This window comes from Eubalaena glacialis, chromosome 9 (genome assembly GCF_028564815.1).
Source record: "Eubalaena glacialis isolate mEubGla1 chromosome 9, mEubGla1.1.hap2.+ XY, whole genome shotgun sequence".
In the NCBI taxonomy this organism is placed as follows: Eukaryota; Metazoa; Chordata; class Mammalia; order Artiodactyla; family Balaenidae; genus Eubalaena; species Eubalaena glacialis.
Window position 1 is genome coordinate 20,053,679 of NC_083724.1, and position 22,087 is coordinate 20,075,765.

At 44.6% G+C, this 22,087-nt stretch overlaps 1 long non-coding RNA gene across 2 annotated transcripts in view; it reads right to left on the reverse strand.

Moving 5' to 3' along the window:
- The window catches only part of LOC133097797 (uncharacterized), a 55,755-nt gene extending 35,850 nt beyond the window's left edge, over nucleotides 1-19,905 (reverse strand). The window contains exons 1-2 of one of the 2 annotated variants that reach the window (XR_009702063.1): nucleotides 14,995-15,032; nucleotides 14,347-14,488 (exon numbers count right to left, since the gene is read on the reverse strand). This is a non-coding gene — a long non-coding RNA (uncharacterized LOC133097797). Of the gene's footprint in view, nucleotides 1-14,346; nucleotides 14,489-14,994; nucleotides 15,033-19,748 lie in introns of those variants that run through there. The other variant, XR_009702062.1, reaches the window with a different exon arrangement.
- Nucleotides 19,906-22,087: the final 2,182 nt, after the last annotated feature.

The following is a 22,087-nucleotide window of genomic DNA, read 5'->3' on the forward strand; positions in this document are numbered from 1 at the left end:
CAAATCTTTCTGCAAAAAGGTAAGATAGATCTTTAAAATAAGAAAGTGCACACAGGTTCCCAGTGTGGGTTCCCCTAGTTTGAAAACAATATCTGATTTCTCTCCCTCAGAGTCACCATCTTTAAATGAGTGATGATACTAAAAAATAATAACATCAAACACTTAAAACAGCTCCAGATATATGCGAAGTACTGTTATAAGTGCTTCCCATGTAGAAACTCATGTAATTTTCACAAAAATCCTAGGAGGTAAAAAATGCCATTATGTCCATTATACAAAGGAGGAAACTGAGGCACAGAAAGGTTAGATAACTTCAAAACTACACTCTTGAGGAGGTGCTTTACTTAATGCAATTAGGATTAAATTGAACACGTTAATTTAGAACCTCATGATCTGGGAACCATGAAGACAGCTGTGGACACAGTCAGGCTGCCCTCCATATCCACGGTTCCACATCTGCAGCTCCAGCCAACCACAGATCCAATAGTACATATTTACTGAAAAATATCCGTGTATTCATGGACCCGCACAGTTCAAACTCGTGTTGTTCAAGGGTCAACTGGACACTTAACACACTGCAAAGGCTGGCAGTGGAGGCTGCCCACACAGTACAGACACTGATGATAAAGGTAAGGAATAAGTCTTTCCTCTACCATTCAAGTTTCACTCTCAGGAACTGCAGAACCTGACTGTACAAACAACAAAAGCCAAGAGGTTGTTTGCTGTAACTGAGTCAGAAGGGAAGAAGATCCATACACATAAGGGCATGTAACCTAATGTTTTCTCTGTCTACAAGGCAGACACATCATTCTGCAGGCTCTTCCTGACTTGATGCTTTTCCCCCAGTGTGGAGAATTGAGACAGGGTTCTCGAGGTCATTGTAAAAGGAACACCTGCATCCCCAGCTTCTGACCACAGTCCGTGACTCACGCTGTATTCAGGCAAGCTGGTCCTGCTGAGCTGGTCTGTAGAGAAGTGGCTGCTGTCACCTGCAGCTCGGAAAACTATGGTCAGTGGAAGGCAGTGTCCTGCTGGTCTGCATTCCAGAGTTTCCAGAACTCTAGGGGTCGCTTCAGGCTGCTTCCCCTTTGGACCAAGACTCAAAAAGATATTCTTTCCTGGTCTTAAAATCCCATCACCTTCAGGGTTTCAAAATGACCTACATGATAGAAATGCATCTTCATTGAGGTGTGTACACAAGTTGTCACTTCTCCCAACTTTAGTGACATCATTGGTGTGGCCACACTGAGGGAGAGAAAGCCAGAGACAGGAAAGTGCTCTTTAAATGACAAAGCAGGACCAGGAAGTGCATCTTGTCCATTCCCAAGAGACTCCTGCTAGCCTGACATTGTCTGCAGAAATAACACTGGACCTTCCTTCTGGTCTCCTCCTAAGTCCCCACTTCCTACCGCCTGGTTAGTTTCTGCTGGGTGCTTACCTTGCCTGCTGTGCCTGACTCCTCTGACATTTTCTACCCCAATATCTGATCATCAACCAAAGTTTTAGCATTCCTTTGGCACCTGCTCCCTGGACCAGCATTGGCATTTGACCCCTAGTCTTCTGTAATGACCCCAACCCAAGCCTGGTGCAGGTCTTGTTTGAACCTATCCCAACACCCAGACACATGTACCGGCTGGTAGGTTTTAAGCTACACTGTCCGGGCTGCCAGAGAAGAGTCATGGCAAGAAAAATATTGGGATGGAGTAATCACAGGTAGGTGTCTACAGATAGGATGCCAGGAAAACCCCTTTGGAGAAGGCGACATTTGAACCTAGACCACTAGTGCGGGGGGAAGAGCGAAAGGCCCCGAGTAAGAAGCAGCCTGCAGCCTGCTGAGTATGGGTCCAGCAGACACTTCCTGTATCCGACATCATCTCTGCCATCAGTGTGGCTGCAGTGGACAGGTCATCCTTCAAGCACGTGCCTCTAAGTCTCTCCATCCTCCGCCTCAGGGCTTTCTTCAGAGCCTGGAAAGCCCACTCAGATCTAACTCAGGAACGTTTCCAAAGTGGGAGGTGGGACATCCCTGGGACCCCTCAACTAGTGAGGGATGGAAGGCCTGGATGAAGGCCCGGGCTCCTCTCCTTCCATGGGACAACTCCAAGGCACGTTCCGCAGGCCTTCTCGCAGGAACCCCAGTGGGATGGAGCCATGGCTGCCCACGGCAAGAACTGAATACCAAAGCACACACTGGCCCTGCCCTCCTCCCTGCCTCACCCTGCCCACGCCCTCACTCCTGCATCCTAGGAATACCTGCCAAGCTCTTGTCTCAGGCTGTGCTTTAGGCCTGATAAGCTGAGGGGGAAGCTCATCGTGGCTATAGTGAGAAACAGGAGGGCTATATAAGACCAGGTCCGTGAGGTCAATATGAGCCAAACCATGAACGGGCCATGGAGAAACTTTAGATTTTAGACTGCACTGTCTAGTGGTCAAGATGGTGGAGCCCAGCCTGGGAATCCAGCCCTTGGGCCTTCAGGTGGCAGTGGTGGCCGGGGATCTGGCCTGACTGGATCTGGCCTCCGTGAAGCCCGCAAAGATTCAGGGAAGTGACTGGGAGAGGCAGGGAGGGGACACTGAGGCAAAAGTCCGCGTATTGAAATGGGGCCACCTGGGAAGCCGCAAGGTAACGTTCTGACTCAACCCTTATACAAGTGCCCAGAATTCATCTCTCTAGCACATTGGACATGGCATGAAAAGAACCGCAGCTTTCCTGACTGCTGTCTCTTTTCAACCTGCTCAGCAGTTTTCATAATGAGCTCTTTCGTTCTCAAAACGACCGTGTAAGGCATTCTCCCTATTGTATAGGTGAGGAAAGTGAGCCCACTAAGCACTAGAACCAAGACTCGAACCAGACGTACTAGATTCCAAATTCCATGCTCTTGGCCAACCAACTACCCTGCCAGGCTCCAGTGGTGCTGCAGCCCGGGTTCAATGTCAACCATTGACCCTGCGGCTATAAGCTTGATAGCTGCAGGTGGGAGGGGTTGGGAGAGGTGGGAACTGATTCCCAGTGTCAACACGTACACACAGCACGTGTTCACCACACCATCTGGGGAGAGATGCTCCCTGTGCCTTAAATCACAGCGGCAGTGACCGTGTCCTAGGCGGTCACACTGCAGCTGTCTTTCCATCCTTGAGGAATGTTCCTCAGATTTGTCATCTACTTTTAGGGCCTTAAAGAAAAGGATTCCAGGTCGGGGTGGGCAGGCTGCTTAGTTCTTTGTCACTTAGAAAAGAAACCACCGCCATGCTTATATCTGCAGGGCACACGCCCATTTATAAAACATATTCCAGGGTGTGAAGTCTCAGTGCTGAGCATGCGCGGAACAGGCCGCATGATTCCCACTCCTGAGAGGAGAAAACAGGATCAGAGACGTTGAGAGGCAGGACAGTGTGGTAGAAATGCCAGCCCCCGGCCATAGAGCGAGGAATGCCCGCTCTAGCCCAGGCTATGCCCCTGACTGGCCCTGACTCACAGCTCCCTACTCGCCTTGGACACTGACTTTGCAGGCTGCGGGTTGAAGAGGGAAGAGTCTGCAGATGGAAGGAGGCTGACTCCCCCAAACAAGCCCAGCGAGCAGAGATCAAACCCAAGAGCACTGGGCCGTGACGTGAGCAAGCAATCAATTGGTATAGTGCTCTGCCACAGAGTGTCTGTTGCGGCAGTTAGCCACCCCTGGCCAATACAGTCCCATGCAGCCAAGACAGCTTCCTCCTCTGACCTGAGTCCAGCGGATTCAGCATCTCCCTCTGGTACTTACCAAGCTGGACTTCACTGAATGCGCGTTCCTTGGCTTCTGGGATGTTCGTTCCTGCCCCCAGTCCTTGCGCCATGCCCTTCTGCATTGCCCCTGAAATCAGTTAGACAGCAAAGCCATACCCCACCCAGCTCTCCTCCCTGTCAGAGAAGAGCCGAAAGCCAGATGAAAGGGCTCCAGACACAGGCACAGGAGACCTGGTACTGAACTCAGCTTGGCTTCCAATTCACTATGTCACTTTGAGCACGTTTCCTCGGCTCCTTGGTCTAGCTTTCCCATTATTATGAGAATTACAGGGTCAGCCTCACTGATACCAAAGCATCCCGCTCACATTTTAAAATCCTAAGTAGATCTCTCAAGGCCCAAGAGAGAAGGATGTAGGTTAATTAGTCAAAGCTGTGGGATAATTAATGAAGGTGATTTCCCCAGACTCTGAAGGAAAAAAGATTTCATTGAAGTGGAGAGAACTGTCAAGCTGATGTCATGTTTATGAAGGCAAAAGATCAGACCAGTTCCATATTAGCAAGTCCCAGTGTTGGAGAGGAAGAGAATGGAGAGGCCGCAGGCTGTGGATCTGGACAGACCTGGGTTCAAATATTGCCTTCACTCCTAATTGACTGTGATGGCAGGAATTCACTTACGTTTCTAAGCCTCTGTTTCATCACCTGTAAAACAGTATATCTCAGAAAGTCGTGGTAATTAAATGAGCTAGTTTGAGTAACACATATTGTTAAGTCGTGGCAGGGACTTCCCTTTACTCTTATGCTAGGGTGAGGGAAGAAGCTAGTTTGGGGAAGCAGGGGGAGCATTTCATTCGTTCGTGTGTCTACTCACTTATCTCAACATTATGTGTCAGGAGCTGGCAATACAGAGATGAATAAAGCACAGACCCCAACCTCAAGGAATTCAGCTTCTAGGTGGAAAGACAGACACACACATAGCTTATTGATCCCCTAGTGTGAGAACTACTGCATACAAGTACAAGAAATACAGCAGTCCACTTCTAGAAGCATGCCATAGAGAGATAAACATGTGTGTCCATGAAAAACACAGACAGCGGTTCCCCCCTTATTTTCGGGGGATACATTCCAAGACCCCCAGTGCATGCCTGAAACCGTGGGTCATACCGAACTCTCTATACACTATGTCTTGTCCAGCATCATTACTCTTGCACTTTGGGGACATAAGGGTGACTTGAACACAAGCACTGAGGTACCACAACAGTCAATCTGATAACTGAGACAGCTACTAAGTGACTAATGGGTAAGAAGCGCTGGACAAATGTATGATTCACATCCTGGTTGGGAAGGAGCAGAACGGCACGAGATTTCATCAGAACAGCAAGCAATTTAAAACTTACAAATTGTTTATTTCTGGAATTTTTCCATTTCATAGTTTTTGGACTGTCATTGACCACAGGTAACTGAAAGCGCAGAAAGTGAAACCATGGAGAGCAAGACCACAGATAAAGGAGGACTACCATACAGAGATGTCCACTGAAATCTGGCTATAAATTTAAAAATTAGGGAAAGAAAACTAAATGCCTTTCAACAGGAGAGTAAATAAAATGTAGCAGATGAATAACTAGAATCATTAGCATGTAGTCTCACGAAGATTGAATGAAAAATGCAGTTATTGGATTATATATACAGTTGGGTACCACCTGATTAGATTTTAAAACACACACAAAATATTTTGTATTTTTCACGGATGTGTGCATTTGTATATATAAAGGTATTTTTCCAATGGACTAGAACACACATCAAACTCATGAACCTGGTTGCTTCTGGGGAAGGTAGGAAGAAAACGGGTCTGGGGATAATGGTCAAAGGGGACTGTAATTTCATCTGTAGTGTTTCACTCGTGTCTAAAAAACTAGAAACAAATATGACAAAACCTTAGCATTTGTTAATCTGGATAGTGGTAATGTGCATGATATTATTCTTTATACCTTTCTATTTTTTTTTTATTTCTCAAAATAAAAGTAATGAAAGCATAGCAATGCATTGTACAAAGAAGAATGTTAGAAGCGCCCGTCCTTCAGTTAGCCTAAGCTGACCTTGGAGTGAATATTAGAAGGCCATGGCCAGAGGGCGGGATCAAGGCTGGTAAGGGTCAGTCAGTGGTAGTGGAGGACCGTGGAGAGTTTTGGTGCATCATGTTAACACTTTCTGGAAGTCAGCAGAAAACTTTGAAGAAATGAAGACCTAGTTTTCACTCCTTACCACTTCCTAATATAACAAGGTCACAAATGCAATCACACATCAACTTTGAAATGTATTACTTTCTCTAATGAATCTAGAGACCTAATCTTCTTGCCAGTTAGCAGATAAAGTGTGGACTTTAAATTTTATATAATTTATACTTAACTTACGCAAATAAACCCTTTAGAAACTTCTCAGTTTCTCTAGGAGAATAAGGTCCAATCTCTAAAGCGATGGTTTTCACCTGCCCCCCCCCAACTCCTCTTCGAGATGGCACCTGGGTGTGGCTTACGGAACCTTAGCATGGAAGGGGAAATGTTGGAGCCCTGAGGCACAAAGCCAGTTGGAGGCTGGTGTCAGAAGTAACAACCTTGATCTACCTAATTGCAGACTGACCTGCTAGTGCTTGCAACTGAAGTCTGCAACAGGTGAAATTTGAGGTCTGCTGTGTTTCTCTCTCTTTCTCTGCTTGGGCAAAGTCTGGGTGCTCCCTGGCTAACTCAGCCCTGCCACTTCTACACCTTTCTGAGGTCTGGCTGTGAGTCCATTTGACCTCAGACCAACTGGTTTGTTATCTCTGCAGCCTTCTCCACAGAACTACCTTGGTCTTGCTATGAAGGATCTTCTAACCAGTACCCCACCCCAGCACTCGGCTGTGCACAGCACATGGGAACCAAAGGCAACTTGAAAGGACTAAAGCTCTTGGCCTCACAGATGCTTCCCTGCCATGTTTACTTTTAGATAGCTGCCCTTACATTTGTATGATAGCTTGTGAAGCAGTTCTGCCTGGCAGCTCCGCAACCACAGAGTGGAAATAAGAACCACCTTCTGTTCTAGATGTTTCCTTCATTTATCTAAACTACTTCTCTTTTCTTGGTCAAATGCCCACACAGGATGTTTCAATCCCCTCTCCTTCCCACCCAGTCTCCTTTCCATAAAAGCCTTAGCTGATGTGATGGTTGATTTTATGTGTCAATTTGGCTAGGCCGTGGTACCCAGATATTTGATCGAGCATGCCTGGATGTTGCTGTGGAGGTATTTTTTAGATGAGGTTAACATTTAAATCAATAGACTCTGAGTAAAGCAGATTGCTCTCCATAATGTGGGTGGGCCCCATCCGATCATTTGAAGGTCTTAAGGAAAAGACTCACCCTCCCTCAAGGAAGAGGGAGTTCTGCCAACAGTCTGCCTTCAGACTCAAGCTGCAACACCAACTGTTCCTTGGGTCCCCAGCCTGCTGATCACCCTTTTTTTCCTCTAGTTTTCAAGGCTATGGTCTTACTAAGGAAGACAAGTACCTGTAATCTGAGATAATGAACTTGAAGGAGGTAGGAGACTACAAGGAAACCATGGTTAAAGGAGAAACATGTGAATTTGCTATTACAAATTTTCATCGCTATTACACTATGTGACCTTGGACAAGTCATTTCACATCTCTGAGCTTCTATTAGTCTCACAAAGTTCCTCAACTAATCAAGATATTATCATCCTTAGTGTTAGTACTTGTTTTTGGAGGTTCTACCAAGCACCAGTCACAATGCAAAATTTAACTGGGATCCTGGGATTGTGAGTGTTGGAGTTTGAGGTTTTGCAGAGGTGGGGATCAGATGATGAAGTTGGCACTCAAGGGTCACAGTTAGGGTTGTAAAGGCCAGATGTACACAAGGTAAGTGTTAGATGACCAAGTCATGGCTGGATTATAAGATCCAGGTGGAGCATAGAGCTGAGACCAGCACGTGGTCAGCTGTGATAGGACCAGTGATGTGGAAGCAGTGGGATCACAGTTGAGAGACAGAGAGTAACAATGGCTATTTCTTCCCACATCTCTTGTCCTAGAAGATGGGATCCTAGTAAGTTTGTCTTTGATCCAAAAAAACCCATCTGTGCTAGAGTCAGATTTACCTTCTGCCCTGCCAGGTAAGGAGCGAATGTTCTAGCAAATTCACCCATGGAGTCTGAGGATGGGAAATTCCCCTGGAAGCCCAGAATGAACCCGGGCCAAACTCTGGGCTTTTTCTGAGCAAACATTTTGAGAGAAACCAAAGTGATGATGATGTGGAAGAGCAACCGGGGCTGTCCCCTTTCACAGAAGCAAGGCTGATGAAAACACAGGGATTAGTACAGATGAATCATTGCCAGTCCTCTCCCTGAGAGCGTTTGCTAGTGGCAACCCAATAAATACCGGATCTCCGAAAGCGCTGACGAGTCACCCACTGGGCCTGGGAGTTAGAGAGCTCGCTTCCGAAATTGGTGGGAGGAGAAAGCGGGAGTGGAGACATGGGGGCGCATCCCCCTTCCAGAATTCATGTTCCTCCTTTTGGTAAGATAATTTCCTACTCTTTCAGAAGTGTGGGTGATTCTAGAATCTAGATGAATGGTTCCTGCAATCCCAACCTTCCGTCCCTCCGGTGTGGGTGGGAATTCATGCGCCTCTATGACTTCTGCCCTTTGATGGCAAGAAGGAGTATGCTTGGAGGCAAGGGGGCATCTGCTCTGCTTTGGGTTATTAACAGTGAGGACAAACTAGAGGTCTTTACAGCACGTCCTCAGACAGAATCTAAGGTGATCAGAGCTTTAAAAGAGGCGATGTTCCGTTTGGTGTCTTGACTACAGTGGTGGATACACAAAGTGACATTCGTGGTAAAATGTATAGAACAATACACACAATACACACATGCACAGAGGCAGAGGGAATGAGAAAAAGAGACAGAGACAGAGACAGAGAGAGAAGTACAAGTAAATTTGGGGAAATCTAAATAACATAGTGGGTTGTATCAATCTCAACATCCTGGTGTCAATATTCTATCATACCATAGTTTTGCAAAATATTACCATTGGGGGAAACTGGGTAAAGGATACACAGAATCTCTCCATACTATTTCCTTAAAAAAAAAACAAGTTTATAGAGATATGATTCATGTAACATACAGTTCACTCATGTAACATGTACAGTTCAACAGCTTTTAGTATATTCACAGAGTTGTATATCCATCACCACAGTTTTAGAACATTTTAATTATCCCCAAAAAAGAAACCCTGCCTCTGTTATATATCATTCCCCAACGCCCCCATACCCCTAAGCCATAGGAAACTGCTAATCTACTTTTTGTCTCTACAGATTTGTCTGTTTTGGATATTTCATATAATTGAAATCATACAATAGGTGGTCCTTTGTGACTGGCTCCTTTCACTTAGCATTTATTGTAGCATGTATCAATATTTCATTTCTTTTTATTGATGAACAATATTCCATTGTATGGATATACCACATTTTATCATCTATTCATTAGTTGATGGACATAGGGTTGTTTCCACTTTTCGGCTATTATGGATACTTTTACTATAAATACTCCCTTAAATGTATACCTACCAATGGAATTGCTGAATTATATGTTTACATTTAACCTTTTGACAAACTGCCAGACTGTTTTTCAAAACAGCTACACCATTTTACATTCCCATCAGCAGTGTGTGAAGGTTCAAGTTTCTCCATATCCTCACCAACACTTGTCATTTTCTCTCTTTTTTTATTATAATCATTCTAGTGGGTGTGAAATGGTATCTCACTGTAATTTTCATTTGTATTTCCCTAAAGGCTAACGAGGTTGCCCATCTTTTCATGTGCTTATTGGCCATTGTATATTTTCTCTGGAGAAATGTCTTTTCAAATCTCTTGCCCACTTTTTGAGTTCTTCATATTATTATTATTGATCTCTGTATTATTTCTAACAATGGCATATGAATTTACAATCTACAAAATTAAATTTTTTGAAAGAAAGAATATTGGGGAAAATGGAAGGGTATTTAGGGGAAAAAAAAAGCAGCAAAATTTCAACAAAGAGGATATACAGATGGTAATCAAGCACATAAAAGACGTTCAACATCATTAGCCATTAGGGAAAAGTAAATTAAAACTACAATGGGATATAACTACACACCTGTCAAATTGGCCAAAATAAAAATTAATGACAAAACCAAATGTTAGTGAAGATGCAGAGAAACTGGGTCACGTACCTTGTTGGTGAGAGATGTAAAACAGCACAGGCACTCTGGAAAACAGTCTGGCAGTTTCTTGTAAAAAAAAACATGCAACTGCCCTAAAACCCAGTAATCACATTCTTGGGCATTTATTCCAGAGAAAGGAACATTTTTGTTCATGCAAAAACCTGTGCAAGGTTATTCACAGAAGCCTTATTTGTAATAGCTGAAAACTGAAAACAACCCATTCAAAAGCTGAATGGACAAAGCACAGAACACTAGTCATTGGTAAGAGGAACAAACTATTGATACACTGAACGACTTGACTTGTGTGAATCTCCAGAGGATTAAGCTGAGTGAAAAAACAACCTCAAGGTTATATACTGTATAATGACATTTATGTAACATTTTTGAAATGGCAAAATTATAGAAATGGAGAACAGATTAGCGGTTGCCAGGAGTCAGGAATGGGATGGGGTGCAGGAGAGGGAGGTGGATGTGACTATAAAAGGGCAACACCAGGGGACAGACCCGTGGAAATGCTCTACATCTTGATTATATCAACGTCTGCACCCTGGTTGTGACATGGTGCTACAATTTTGTGAGATGTTACCAATGGGGAAAAGTGATAAATCCAGTAATACACCAGATCTCTTGGACTGGTCTACCTTATCTCTAATAGTAGTGAATCTACAACTATCTCAAAATAACAGTTTAATTAAAAAAAGAGAGAAAGGCAGTTCCTTCACAGATCTACTTACAGTTCTACCAGTTATTAATTGTGAGATTTTTGGGCAAATTAACATTGTCAGTTTTTCCACCTGTAAAATGGGGATAATATCTACTCATGATGGTGGTAAGAATCAAATAAAAATAAAGGTGAAAAAAACTCATAACTAACGAAGCATTACTACTATTACTACTACTGCTACTACTACTACCTCCGCTATTACTAGAATATTCTCTGTCCTCAATATACATCCCTTAGTGGATGCCTCAGTATCAGAAACGTCCACTCATCATCATCTGACTTCTCTGTTGATAATGTAGCCATTGTGAGAAAGGTACCAGAACACACTAATTCATACTCAGGCGGGAGTGATTGTGGTTGCTAACATGAAAGCATTCAGGTGCTTTGAAGGACTCAAGATTGGGAGGAAATGGCCAAGATCCAGGCACTCCTCAAGACCTCTCAAAAAGGAGGGGCAGGAGAGAGCCACCCTGGAATCAGGTCACAAGTTTGATGGACTCTTAGGACCTGGAGGCTGGGACTTTTGACGTACCTGCCTGAATATAAGTTTACTCTTAACCTTGTGGCCTGGGGAAGACCACTTCTCCTCCCTGCCTGCTAAGCAGGAATAACCATGCCTGCCTTACAAAGCTGGTCTGAGGACCACCCACGTGAGATAATTCAGTGTTTCCCAAACTTCAGTCATTCCTGCACCAGCATCCTCATTTCTACCAAATTCACTTAACTCCAGAACTGTCAATTATTTACTGTTCTTTTTTTTTCATTAAATCAACCTTCCTGTTTACCCAACTACCCTTGTTTGTTAAAGAAAACAAAAACAGATGCATGTCTGTTCACATTTTAACATCTTTGAAAGCAGCATGCTTATACTCAATGGTGTATGATGGTCAATTAGTAGAATGATATTTCTTTCTTACTGGAATACACAATAATGATGTTTGTATAACCAGCAACATTTAGATTCTATTATATATGGAATGTCACTTCTTTAAGTAAAAAACTAGGTTGCTTATTAAAAATAGAAGGAACAATTTAAATGAATAGATTTTATTAAATTACGCTTTAAATGAATTTCCAACAGAATTAAATTTCAGCTAAAGCGTACTGCCTGCAAATATGTTAGCCTGAGGCCTGCTCCTAATCTACTTAAAAAGAGAAATTTAGTGAGCAAAGAGGGTTAGCAATGACTACTAGCACTAAACTGATAGGAGCTTCATGATGAAATACAGTATATAAGTCCATGTTGCTGATAGTTATGCTATGCAGCACCTAAAGCTGTCTCTGTTAGCAGCAAGTATCTGCCTTTAAAAAGCACCTGGGAAAAAGCAATGAGTACCCTAGCAGACAAGACTTGCCTCACTGCTTCTGGGAATTGGAGGCGATACACTTAGCACCCCTAGCAGAATAGAAGAGTACAGTGTAGTGGGTCCACAGAGATACTATGTAGCAGTTAGAAAAGTCGACTACAAGTACATCCTTGGAGATGGATAGAGTCTTGAAATAAAATATTGAGTGAAGGGAGAAGAAACTGAATAAAATATATATCATGGCACCATATATGTATAAATTAAAAGCTTACACATTCACCGTGAATACCACACACTTTAAAAAATATACGCATATCCTTATGATGGGGTGGGGGGAGGATAAGGGAGGGGACCAAGGGTGCAAGGAAGAAACTAATATTAATAAAATAAAAATGCAACAAGAGGCTGTTGTTCCAATGATGATACTATGCTCTGAGACAGAGTATATAACTCAACTATCCCTCTAAAAATATAACTCTAAATGTAAAACTCCTATCAGTATCATACGTGTATACAGTAGGTAGGCAATGAATGCTAATTGCTTGACTTTAGGATAATCTACAAAGACTGTCTGGCGTGCCTTCAAGAATTCCAAGTGGTAATGAATTCCAAGTGGTACTGAATCCTCAGTGGCTGTTTCTAGGTTGATGTCACACATCCTCTGAGTAGCCCCCTGGATTGGTCCTGGTCCCCCTACTCCTACATACACACACACACACACACACACACACACACACACACACACATCCTGGACTCCTCTAGTTCAGGATGACCCACGACCAACAATCACCCCTCCCCAGCACCAAGGGGTATCTGAAGCCAAGCTGACTTCCCTGAAACAGACTTCCAGACCTAAGAGTTGAGCCAGGTGGACCCTGCTTAGGGACTGATGCCCACTATCAAATTTTACAGGTGTGAAACCGAGGCCAGAGAGGGGCAGAGACTTGAGAAAATCGCACAATGAGTAAAAGGCAGTTCCATGACTAGAACCAGGCTGTTTTCCTTCCATACGTGCACACATCCTCCCCCTTCCACACACGGCCTGCAATGCCCTTTATCTGACCTACCAATATAAACCAGCGGCAAGGCTGTTGAGGTAGAATTTCCATGTTGATGGGGCAGATATTCATGTCTAGGGTGCTGCTCACCAGCCCCTGGGGAACTCAGACATCAGGAGGCCAGGAAATTGCTATGGGGGCCATGAGTACCCTTGCAGACTAGACAGAAGTGCTAACCGCCAAGGGTGTCATTTCTTAATGCATAATCACTAAGATGATCACTAAGAGTGATAGAAAGTCAGGCCCGTAGGTTGCCTAACATCTTTGCCTCAGAGAGAGGGTGGGTGGTAGATGTAATAAAAGTGGTGGTCGGGGGAGGGGCAGGGGCATAAGTCATTTTATGAGAGTTGTCTCATATTCCCGAAGTGTATACTACTATCTCCTTCTTACAGACACTAAGAGACTTCAAAAGGCTAAGTAACTTGCCAAAATTATTCATAAAGCTAGTGAGAGGCTCAAAAGTGATTTCACAGAATGTGTCTGTCTCCAAAGCCTTAGTTTCTCACTCCCCACCACCCCCCCCATTCCTTAGACCCCAAGAAGACAATACGAGGTTCCACGGAGGTTTAGAGAAGGAGGAGCTAAGGTTTGAAAAGGGGGGTAGATCCAGGAGGATTTCATGTGCCTCCAGCACTTGACACAGGTCTTAAATGAAGAATATGATTGGTACAGGTGGACTGGGGAAGGGCGTTTCAGCTGGAGAGAACACAGGGATGGGAAAGCACAGTGCATGCTTGGTCCACCAAGCAGTGGTAGGATTAGAACCTCACGTGAGGGAAGTGGAGCAGAGACAGATCGGTGTGAAGGATGGCTCCCTGCAGATGGAAGGAAGCACCACCAGCAGGATGAGCGTCAGTGTGCATCACAGGGGGCCCTGCAGAGTTCGGTTCATGGAGGGATTTTAAGGTGGAGAATGGCTGGGGCAGTTCCCCATCCTCCCCAGAGCCATTGTGGCTGAGAGAGAGAAGGGTCAAGAACACAGCTTTTGGGTCAAACTGACTTGAGTTTGAGTCCTAACCTTGCCAGGAAGTTAGTTAGCTATAATCTTGGGTGAGAGGCTTATCCTCTTATATAACACTTAGAACAGGCCTAGCACATAGTAAATACTCAATAGGATTTAACAATGATGAGGGTAATGGTGATGATGAAGAAGAAGAAGGTGATGATGATGAAGAAGAAAAAGGTAATGATGACAACAAAGAAGAAGGAGGAAGGAGAGGAGGAGGAGGAGGATGCAGTAAAAATGTGTTGTGATGTAGAAGGGAGGGGGCTCCATGAGCCAGGACTTACTGAAGAGTGGGGACTCACTACATCTGTCCAGCTGGTAGGATTCTGAGAAACAGTCTGGAGACATGGTCAGGAATCTCTCCATGCCAAGACTCTCGTCTTCTGCTTTGCCTGTTCCGTGATAGTTCCCAGCACCTTGCTGGATCTATATACAACCACAACAATAACCAGGCATTGAGAAACCCCATGTGCTATCCACTATGCTGGGCACTAGAAATCAAAGCCTAAAATGAACTAGACCCCATTCCTGCCCTCAAGGAGTTTGCAGTCTAGACGGTGGGGTTGGGGAGAGGCACATACACACAGGCAACCTCCTGGAGCAGAAAAGCCGAGCACTTGACTGCTAGGTTGAGCTTCACGTGGAGAGCTGGATGCTGGATGCTGGATGCTGGATGCTGGATGCTGGATGCTGGATGCTGGATGCTGGATGCTGGATGCTGGGGCGGGGGGGGGGGGGCGGTGCGAAGAGGGGGTAGGGGCAGGGGAGAAGAGAGCACTAAATAAAAGGCATTCAGGAAGAAAGAACAGAGGCTCCATGAGTTCAGCTCCCTGAATCTGAGAGAAGACTAGAAAACCAAGTGTGAAAAGAACAGAAATTGGGCAGTTCCGGGGTCCTAGGTAGCAGGAAATAACCAGTAGTTTTGACCATACCTTGCAATAAATGTACTCCAACTGTTTTTCCATTTTTGTCTCTTTTGCTCAGGATTCAAAGTCCTGAAGGTCCATTGTTTGGTTTCAGGAAGGCAGGACATGAGGAACTTTCATCATGGAAGCAGGTTCATTTCCAGAAAGAAAATCCAGTGGGTGTTGCCAAAAGTGAGGGAAAGATATAGATGACCAGAGAGAAAAAATATTGACTATATCTTGGGCAGGCACAGCTAGTTTACCAACCAGTGTCCTCTGATTTGGTTCAATGAGGCAAAGTGCCCAGTTCAAACTCCCCCCGCCCCCTCCCAGACATTCTTGCAACTAGAAGTAGTTGTAAGATCCAGTTCTGACCCATGAAACATGGGCAGGATCCAATGGCTGGAGCTTGTGGCTAACCCCTTTGAAAAGAAATGCCCCCTTTGGCATTTGGTCTTTCCTTTCTTGGCACCTGAAAACAGTTGTGACGCCTATAGGAGCAGCAGCCATCCTGTCACCTGAAATTGAAAGCAATATTCTAGAGCTGCAGATGGGAGGGCAGAAGGAAGGAGCCTGGGTCCTCGATGACTCTGTAAAACTACTTACTTTATAGTGGAGACAGATGGAAACTCAAGTAGTCTGACTCCAGAACCCACTTTACAATTAATTTGACCAGTGTCTGTGGTAGGGGGTTGGGGGAGGGTGGTCTCCTTTCATTGGAGCTCAACTCTCAAATGACTCTATGTAGGAAGCCTTGCCTGAGCCCCAGAAGAAATCAAGAGGCCCCCATTTTGTAGGTTTGTGGCTCACCAGTCTTTTCCCCCAGGGCAGTTACCACAATTATTGGTGCCACTGTTTGTATAATGCCTGTGTCCATTACCAGATTCTGAGCTTTGCAAGGGTCTAGTCAATATCTCTATCTCTATTTCTCTATATCCGTATCCACATCCCTATCTATATCCATATCAATATCCACATATCTATCTCCTATCTATCTATCTATCTGAAACCATTGTGTCCCTGGTGCCAGCACAGTGCCACGTATGGCATAAGTTCTCAAATCTTTGCTAAGTAAGTGAATAAATGAATGAATGCATTGAATGAAAGCCATGAGTAGAAACCATATCTTCAGGCTCCTCCATCTCCTTTATTTCTACTGAGAAGAAGACGTGGATAAACAAATTGGGGAGTCCTCGGTTCTTTATAAGAGCACAGAGAGCTCTGAAGATTCGGGGGCTGATTATTCAATGTGTTGTCTCTCCAGGGACTTCCTTTGAGCATCACCTGCCTTCTTAGGGTGCAAACCGATTCTAAGGGCGTGTCTGTTTCCCTCTTTAGGAGAGCTTTGGTGGAAAAAAGGCTGGTCCTGCCTAAAGTCTGGGGATCAGGTGGGTGTGATTACTGAGATTCATGTTCTCTGCCATTGCCCTGACTGTCCCCCACCACTGTTCGATCCCTGGGGCTGGTGGCAGAAAGCAGCAAGCCTTTCTGCAGCTCTGAATCAGGGCTGCTTTTGTATCATGCCCTGTCAAAGCCACATCAAAGGCTCGAGGTGGGTTGCCGGGTCTACACTGAAAGTCCTTGGGAGCCACAGCTCAGGGAGGCTCGGGGTTCCTGAGGCGGCCGCTGGCTACCTGGGGGACCAGGTACTTTCCTGAAGAGAACACATCATTTAGCTCTTCCTGTGATTTTACTGTAAACTCTTGGTTTATTACGCATCTAAGAGGAAGGACGGGGAAAAGAAAGAGACACAGAGATACAGGGGAGGTTTGATCTGAAAGAAGCACAGCAAATAACACCGGGTTCTTACATGTTCAGAGCAGTGAGACACAGCCCCCTTCTGAGAAGTGGAGACCAAGGCCCAGAGAGGGAAAGTGACTGCCCGTGGACCGGGAGGCTGAGAGGGCAGGAAGAAAAATCCAAGCCTCGTGATGCTTTGCCCACTGCTCTTTCCACACATCTGGACAGCCGCTTTTCCTGAGACCCCCCAAAGAAGGAGGGGAGGCAGTTTCACGCACTGAGGGCCACGTAGCTCATGGCAAAGTGCACTTAGATGTCCTCCATTCTACCAGGTGCCAGTCACTGCATCGGGCATCTTAGAAAACACAGAAGTGAAAAAGTCAAGGGCTCTACCCTCACAGAGCTCCCAATCCAGTGGGGGAGACAGCTGCATGCACAGCTCAAGCCAACGCCAGGTCCACGGGGAGAAGGGTTAGAGGTGCACGGAGGGTGAGGATGGGAGAGGTGCGGTGGACTGGGAATCAAAAGAGGCTTCCTGGCCTTTGGGGTGAGCGTGTGTTCACTGGAGGAAGAAAGGTCGCTGCAAGCTGGGGGATACGCACGGCCAAGGCCTCAAGGCGGGGAAGTACGCGGTTACATCCTGGTGAGTCAGCGCTCAGTGACTCTCAGCTTGTTTGCGGGGGACAGTTGCAGAGAACTAACTAGGAAGGTAACTCCAACCAGCCCTGAAACCTCCAAAGCCAGGACCCTGGCCTTGTTCATGTCCGAGTACCCAGTACAGGGCTGGGCACAGAAGAACCAGGCACTGAACGAACGGCATCGGGGCCTGATTGTGGAACCTTTGGGCCTCAGTGAAATGTAAAAGAGTGTTAACAACGTCATCTACTACTACCTTGGAGTTTGTGTAGAAAACCCCGCCAAAGACCACTTACAAAGCAGTACCTATCAAATACCTTATATTCTGAAGCATGAACATTCTGTGTCAAGACTTGAGGGCAGGTGGCCAAATTGACCCCGTCACTCACCTGCAGGCTTTATGAAAGGGCTTGCAATTCATTCTTCCAGAGGATGAAGAGATCAAGGAACTGGGGCCTTTATAGAGAAAGAATTTGCCGGGGTGCTTTGGTTTCCTTCATCCTCATCCCATCACAGGGGAGGGGAGGGGAACGCACTTCCGCCAACCTCAATCCAAATGAAGGGTCTTTCCAGAGGCTACACAGAACGCTCCACCTGAGGCCCCTGGAGTGTGATGGGTTTGAACTCTGGTAGGGGAGGGAAAACTACCTACTGGATCCTTCAAATCTCAACTTATTTTATACTTCGTATGTCTGAAATTGAACATAAATAGAACATATTTACATTCAGCACGTATTTGCAACATGGTTTTTTCACTCGGTGGAGTGATTTGTAGATTTGCCTTTGCTGTCGTATTTAGATCTAGTTCATTCAGTTTTAATTGCTATATGGTATGCCATCATGTTTCATTTATGCATTCCTTGCTTTATTTTTTTTTTTTCTAAACTACAGAAGGAATGGATGATCAATACAGAGAACTTGGAATATAAAAGAGGGGATTTTTTAAAGCCTATTACACAGAGCGGTGATTTAGACGAATCAATCCTAGAATCAGTCTGCAGCCTGGAGGCTGGATTGGTGAGGCAGAAACAGGAGGCAAGAGAGAGAATCCTGGTTTGAGTTAACAATAACCTTGTCACACAAGTGATGACTGGGAGCCAAGCTTCAAAGCCCAATTTTGCTCAGACTGCAAACCCCAAGCTCTTTTTCAGGATGTCATGTAATACATCAGCAATAGGGTGCCTGTCAAGACACCAAACAGGGTATCTGTTGAAGGGATGGATTTTAAAGTTATGCTAGTCATTCTTCTATTTAGATATGGAAAAAGAAATTGCTTAGAAAAAACACCTTCTGGGATCCCTGAGTTACGTAAATGTAGGTGACACTCAGGGGCAAGGAGAGTCAGGAACTGAATCTTGTATTATTGCGCCAGAGCTGTTACTTCCACAGACCAATTGTATACAAGGCAGCTTGCTGAGAAAGAGGGGTCAAGTTATATAAGGGGTACAGGGTGGGTCTCCTGGGAGAGAAGTGACAAGAGGACTCCACTGCTGCTCACTGAGATTTGATCAGAGGTCCAGGGAAAGGCAACAGACACCAGGAATAAAATTACCTTTAGGAAAAGGAAACACAAGCTAGCATGCAACACAGGGAAAGCTGGTTCAAGTGCAGTACTCAGGCAGAGTGAAATGAGGTGGGCAAAAATGCCCGGGCTTAAGAATGTAATTAAAAAGAACCATTACTCTGGAGACCAAGTAAGATTTTCAGCCTGGACAAGGACCTGGGACCAGCAAGCACATTACTGCAGACAGGAAAACCAGCCACAGGGCTCTGCAGGACTGATCTACAACAGCTCCACTGTGTGGCAGGAAGAAGCAGGTGCTCAGAACCCAGTTTTCTCTCTGGGCTTGAAATTTAGAAAAGAACTGATTCTCCTCGAACTGAGTAAGTATCTAAGGTTCCTAGAAAATCTGGAGAAGTGGCAAGAGTCTTAAAATGAAAAGGAAATGCTTCCTTTCCTTCTAGTGGGAATGTAGGCTAACAAGCAATAATGAGTGTGACCTTATTCATATCCATCACAGGTTGTAGGGATTTTAGAAAAACCTTTTCACGTACTTTCCCCAGTTCATATTTCAAAAGTCAAAAAAAGTGGGAAGACCCAACACAGCCAAAAATAAAAAATAAATAAATAAATAAATAAATTTAAATCCACTGTTTAAAAAAAAAAAAGTGGGAAGCCATTGCCTAAAGCCATCCTCACCCACCACCCAAAGATAGCCTTAAAAAAGAAAAGAAAAAAAGAATATTTACCTATTTTTGTGAATTTCATGCACGTCTCATTGAGTTAACATTGGATTACGACATTCTTAGATTATTTGATCCTTGGAATCAAAGTATGGAAGTGGCAGAGGAACAAAAAAAACTGAAAGCATTTAGGTCTAGGAACTGATACTCACGGAACTCACTTCTAGTACTGATGCTGTCCTTCCCCGACGGGGCTAATCTACAAATTCCAGAAGTCTTTCCTTGTTCAGATGGAGTAAAGCAGAATGGAATTTATGCAGCTGAATGTGAATTCTTGCTCTGCTATTGATGAGCTCTGTGACCTGGGGCAAAATACGTAAACTCTTGAAGCTTGTCATGGGTCCAATCACACAGACTTTATACTAGTAATATCAGTTCTGGGTATTTTATGAGATAACACTTCCTAGAAGGTGGGGGGAACACAGTAAATAGTGGATGCAGGAGATGTGTTTATCCATCTGTTCCTCCCTCATTCCTCGCATTCCTCTGACTCCACCCTGGAAAATCCAATTTGTGGATTACAGGCTAGGCATGAGGGATGGTGAGCAGCTGTGGCAAGCATTCCTACACATTCCCCCAAGGGATGCTCTCAGCGAGTGTACCTATCACCCACGCAGCCCTGGGGGAACTAGGCTGCAAGTTGGGGTCTCCAGCCAGGTCCCTGGTGCTGTGCGAGGCCACGGTACTCTAAGATAAGGTGGAGATCCCCAAACGCCTATATCTCTGCCTCAGGCAATCCCATAGAGCTGAATAGCTCCAGCATTCTAATTGGGTGTGGGAGTTTATGTTAATAGATGCTAATATCAATCTGAAAACTTGAGAGGTATTCTCATAATACCATGTATTTGAACTGTTTCCTAAACATGCATATATCCATTATCTCTTTTGGTCTTTACAACAAACTCATGAGGTTCACTGGGCAGGTACAGGTATCTCACCTTAGCAGGTAAAGAAACTGTAGCTCAAAAGTGAAGCATTTTGCTCACGGTTACAAAATTAGTAAGTAGTAGAAGTGAAGCCAAACCCAGAGGGTTCATCTTTATAGAGACATATTGGGTCAAGGGTATCCTCAGTTTTTATATCCATCCATGTCTCTGGGTATCAGCAATATGACTTATTTTAGTGCCTGGTCATTGTGTCCTGTCATATGCCCCACAGGTTACCCATCCCATCTCACTGCTAAGTGCATTTATTAGTAGCCATGAGATTGTTAAAGAAATGCAAAGGGAAAAAAAAGGAGAAGTAATCACAATTCTTTTCATTCATACTTCATGTTAACACTTGCTACAAATGATACACTCCCAACTCTGTAGTAGTTTTTGAAGCCAAGATCCTGGATATCCCAGTATATGCTAGGAGAGAATTATATTAACTTATGATTTCATCTGAAATTATAACAGCAAGTATTCTGATGAACAGGAAGACATCTTCATTAAGAAAAACATGTTAAATATGGAAAAGTATAAAAATGAAATATTCCATAATTCCAAAGTATGTATGTGTGTATGTGTGTTTCTGTGCTTTCCTTCTTTTCTCTGCTTATGAAACTTGTGACCCTGACTCTATTCCACTTACACTCACACTCTGTGGCCAGGAGAATCATAAATCCTCCTGTTACCTCCTTTCTACTTATAGAGTGCAATGTGGGGACACCATGACTACAAATCTTATCTGGCCAAAGATGCAGAAAAGCTGCTGTTTCAAAATTTCCTCCTGGTCTTTTCGTAAGCATCACTGGGTTCATGCTTTATGATGGTACCCCTTTCTTTAAAAGTAGACAGGCTCTGGGGGACTGCCAGTTCCCCAAAGAGACCTCCATTTATCAGGCAAAGTTGAGTTTTTACTCATCACATAAGGGAGAACATCACCTTGAGAGGGTTTTAGTGTATCTCAGAAAGGGGAGGTCAAGGGTGTAGTCAACAGTGTAGGATTGGAAAATCCTGAAGGATGTGTTCATGAGTAAACAGTTGTTTGATGAGCAAGAGGGTTTGTGCTGTTGAGTAATCTACTGTCCTGAGAAAGGTGATATTTGCCCAGGTGAACATTCAATCATCCTGAGCAGGATAAATGGTTTTTATGTGCTGCCTGAGGTTAAGAATGAGGTTATTTACTGGTTTGCAGCTTTATCTTTCTAGGGAAAAATTTTCTGGAACAAATTGTAAAGTCACGTTGGGCCTCAGCTTCAAGTCCTGATCACGGAGCTCTTGAAGTGCAGGTATCTCCATCCACCCCGGAAACCAGAGGATGAACTAAGAGAGGAAAGACTGCTCTCCATCCGCACCGAGCCCTGCTCCCGTGATGGGAATGCTCCCACAGTGGGCTGTCTTAGAGAATTAACATCTGTATTAATATGAGAGGATGAACATGTGTTTGAGTGGTGCGTGTGCGTGTGTGTGTGTGTGTGTGTATGTGAAAGGAGGAGGGTGGAAATCAGGAAGAATCCTCAATTTCTACTTCTCACTGGCAACAGTAATTTAATAATCATCAAATTTGGATATTC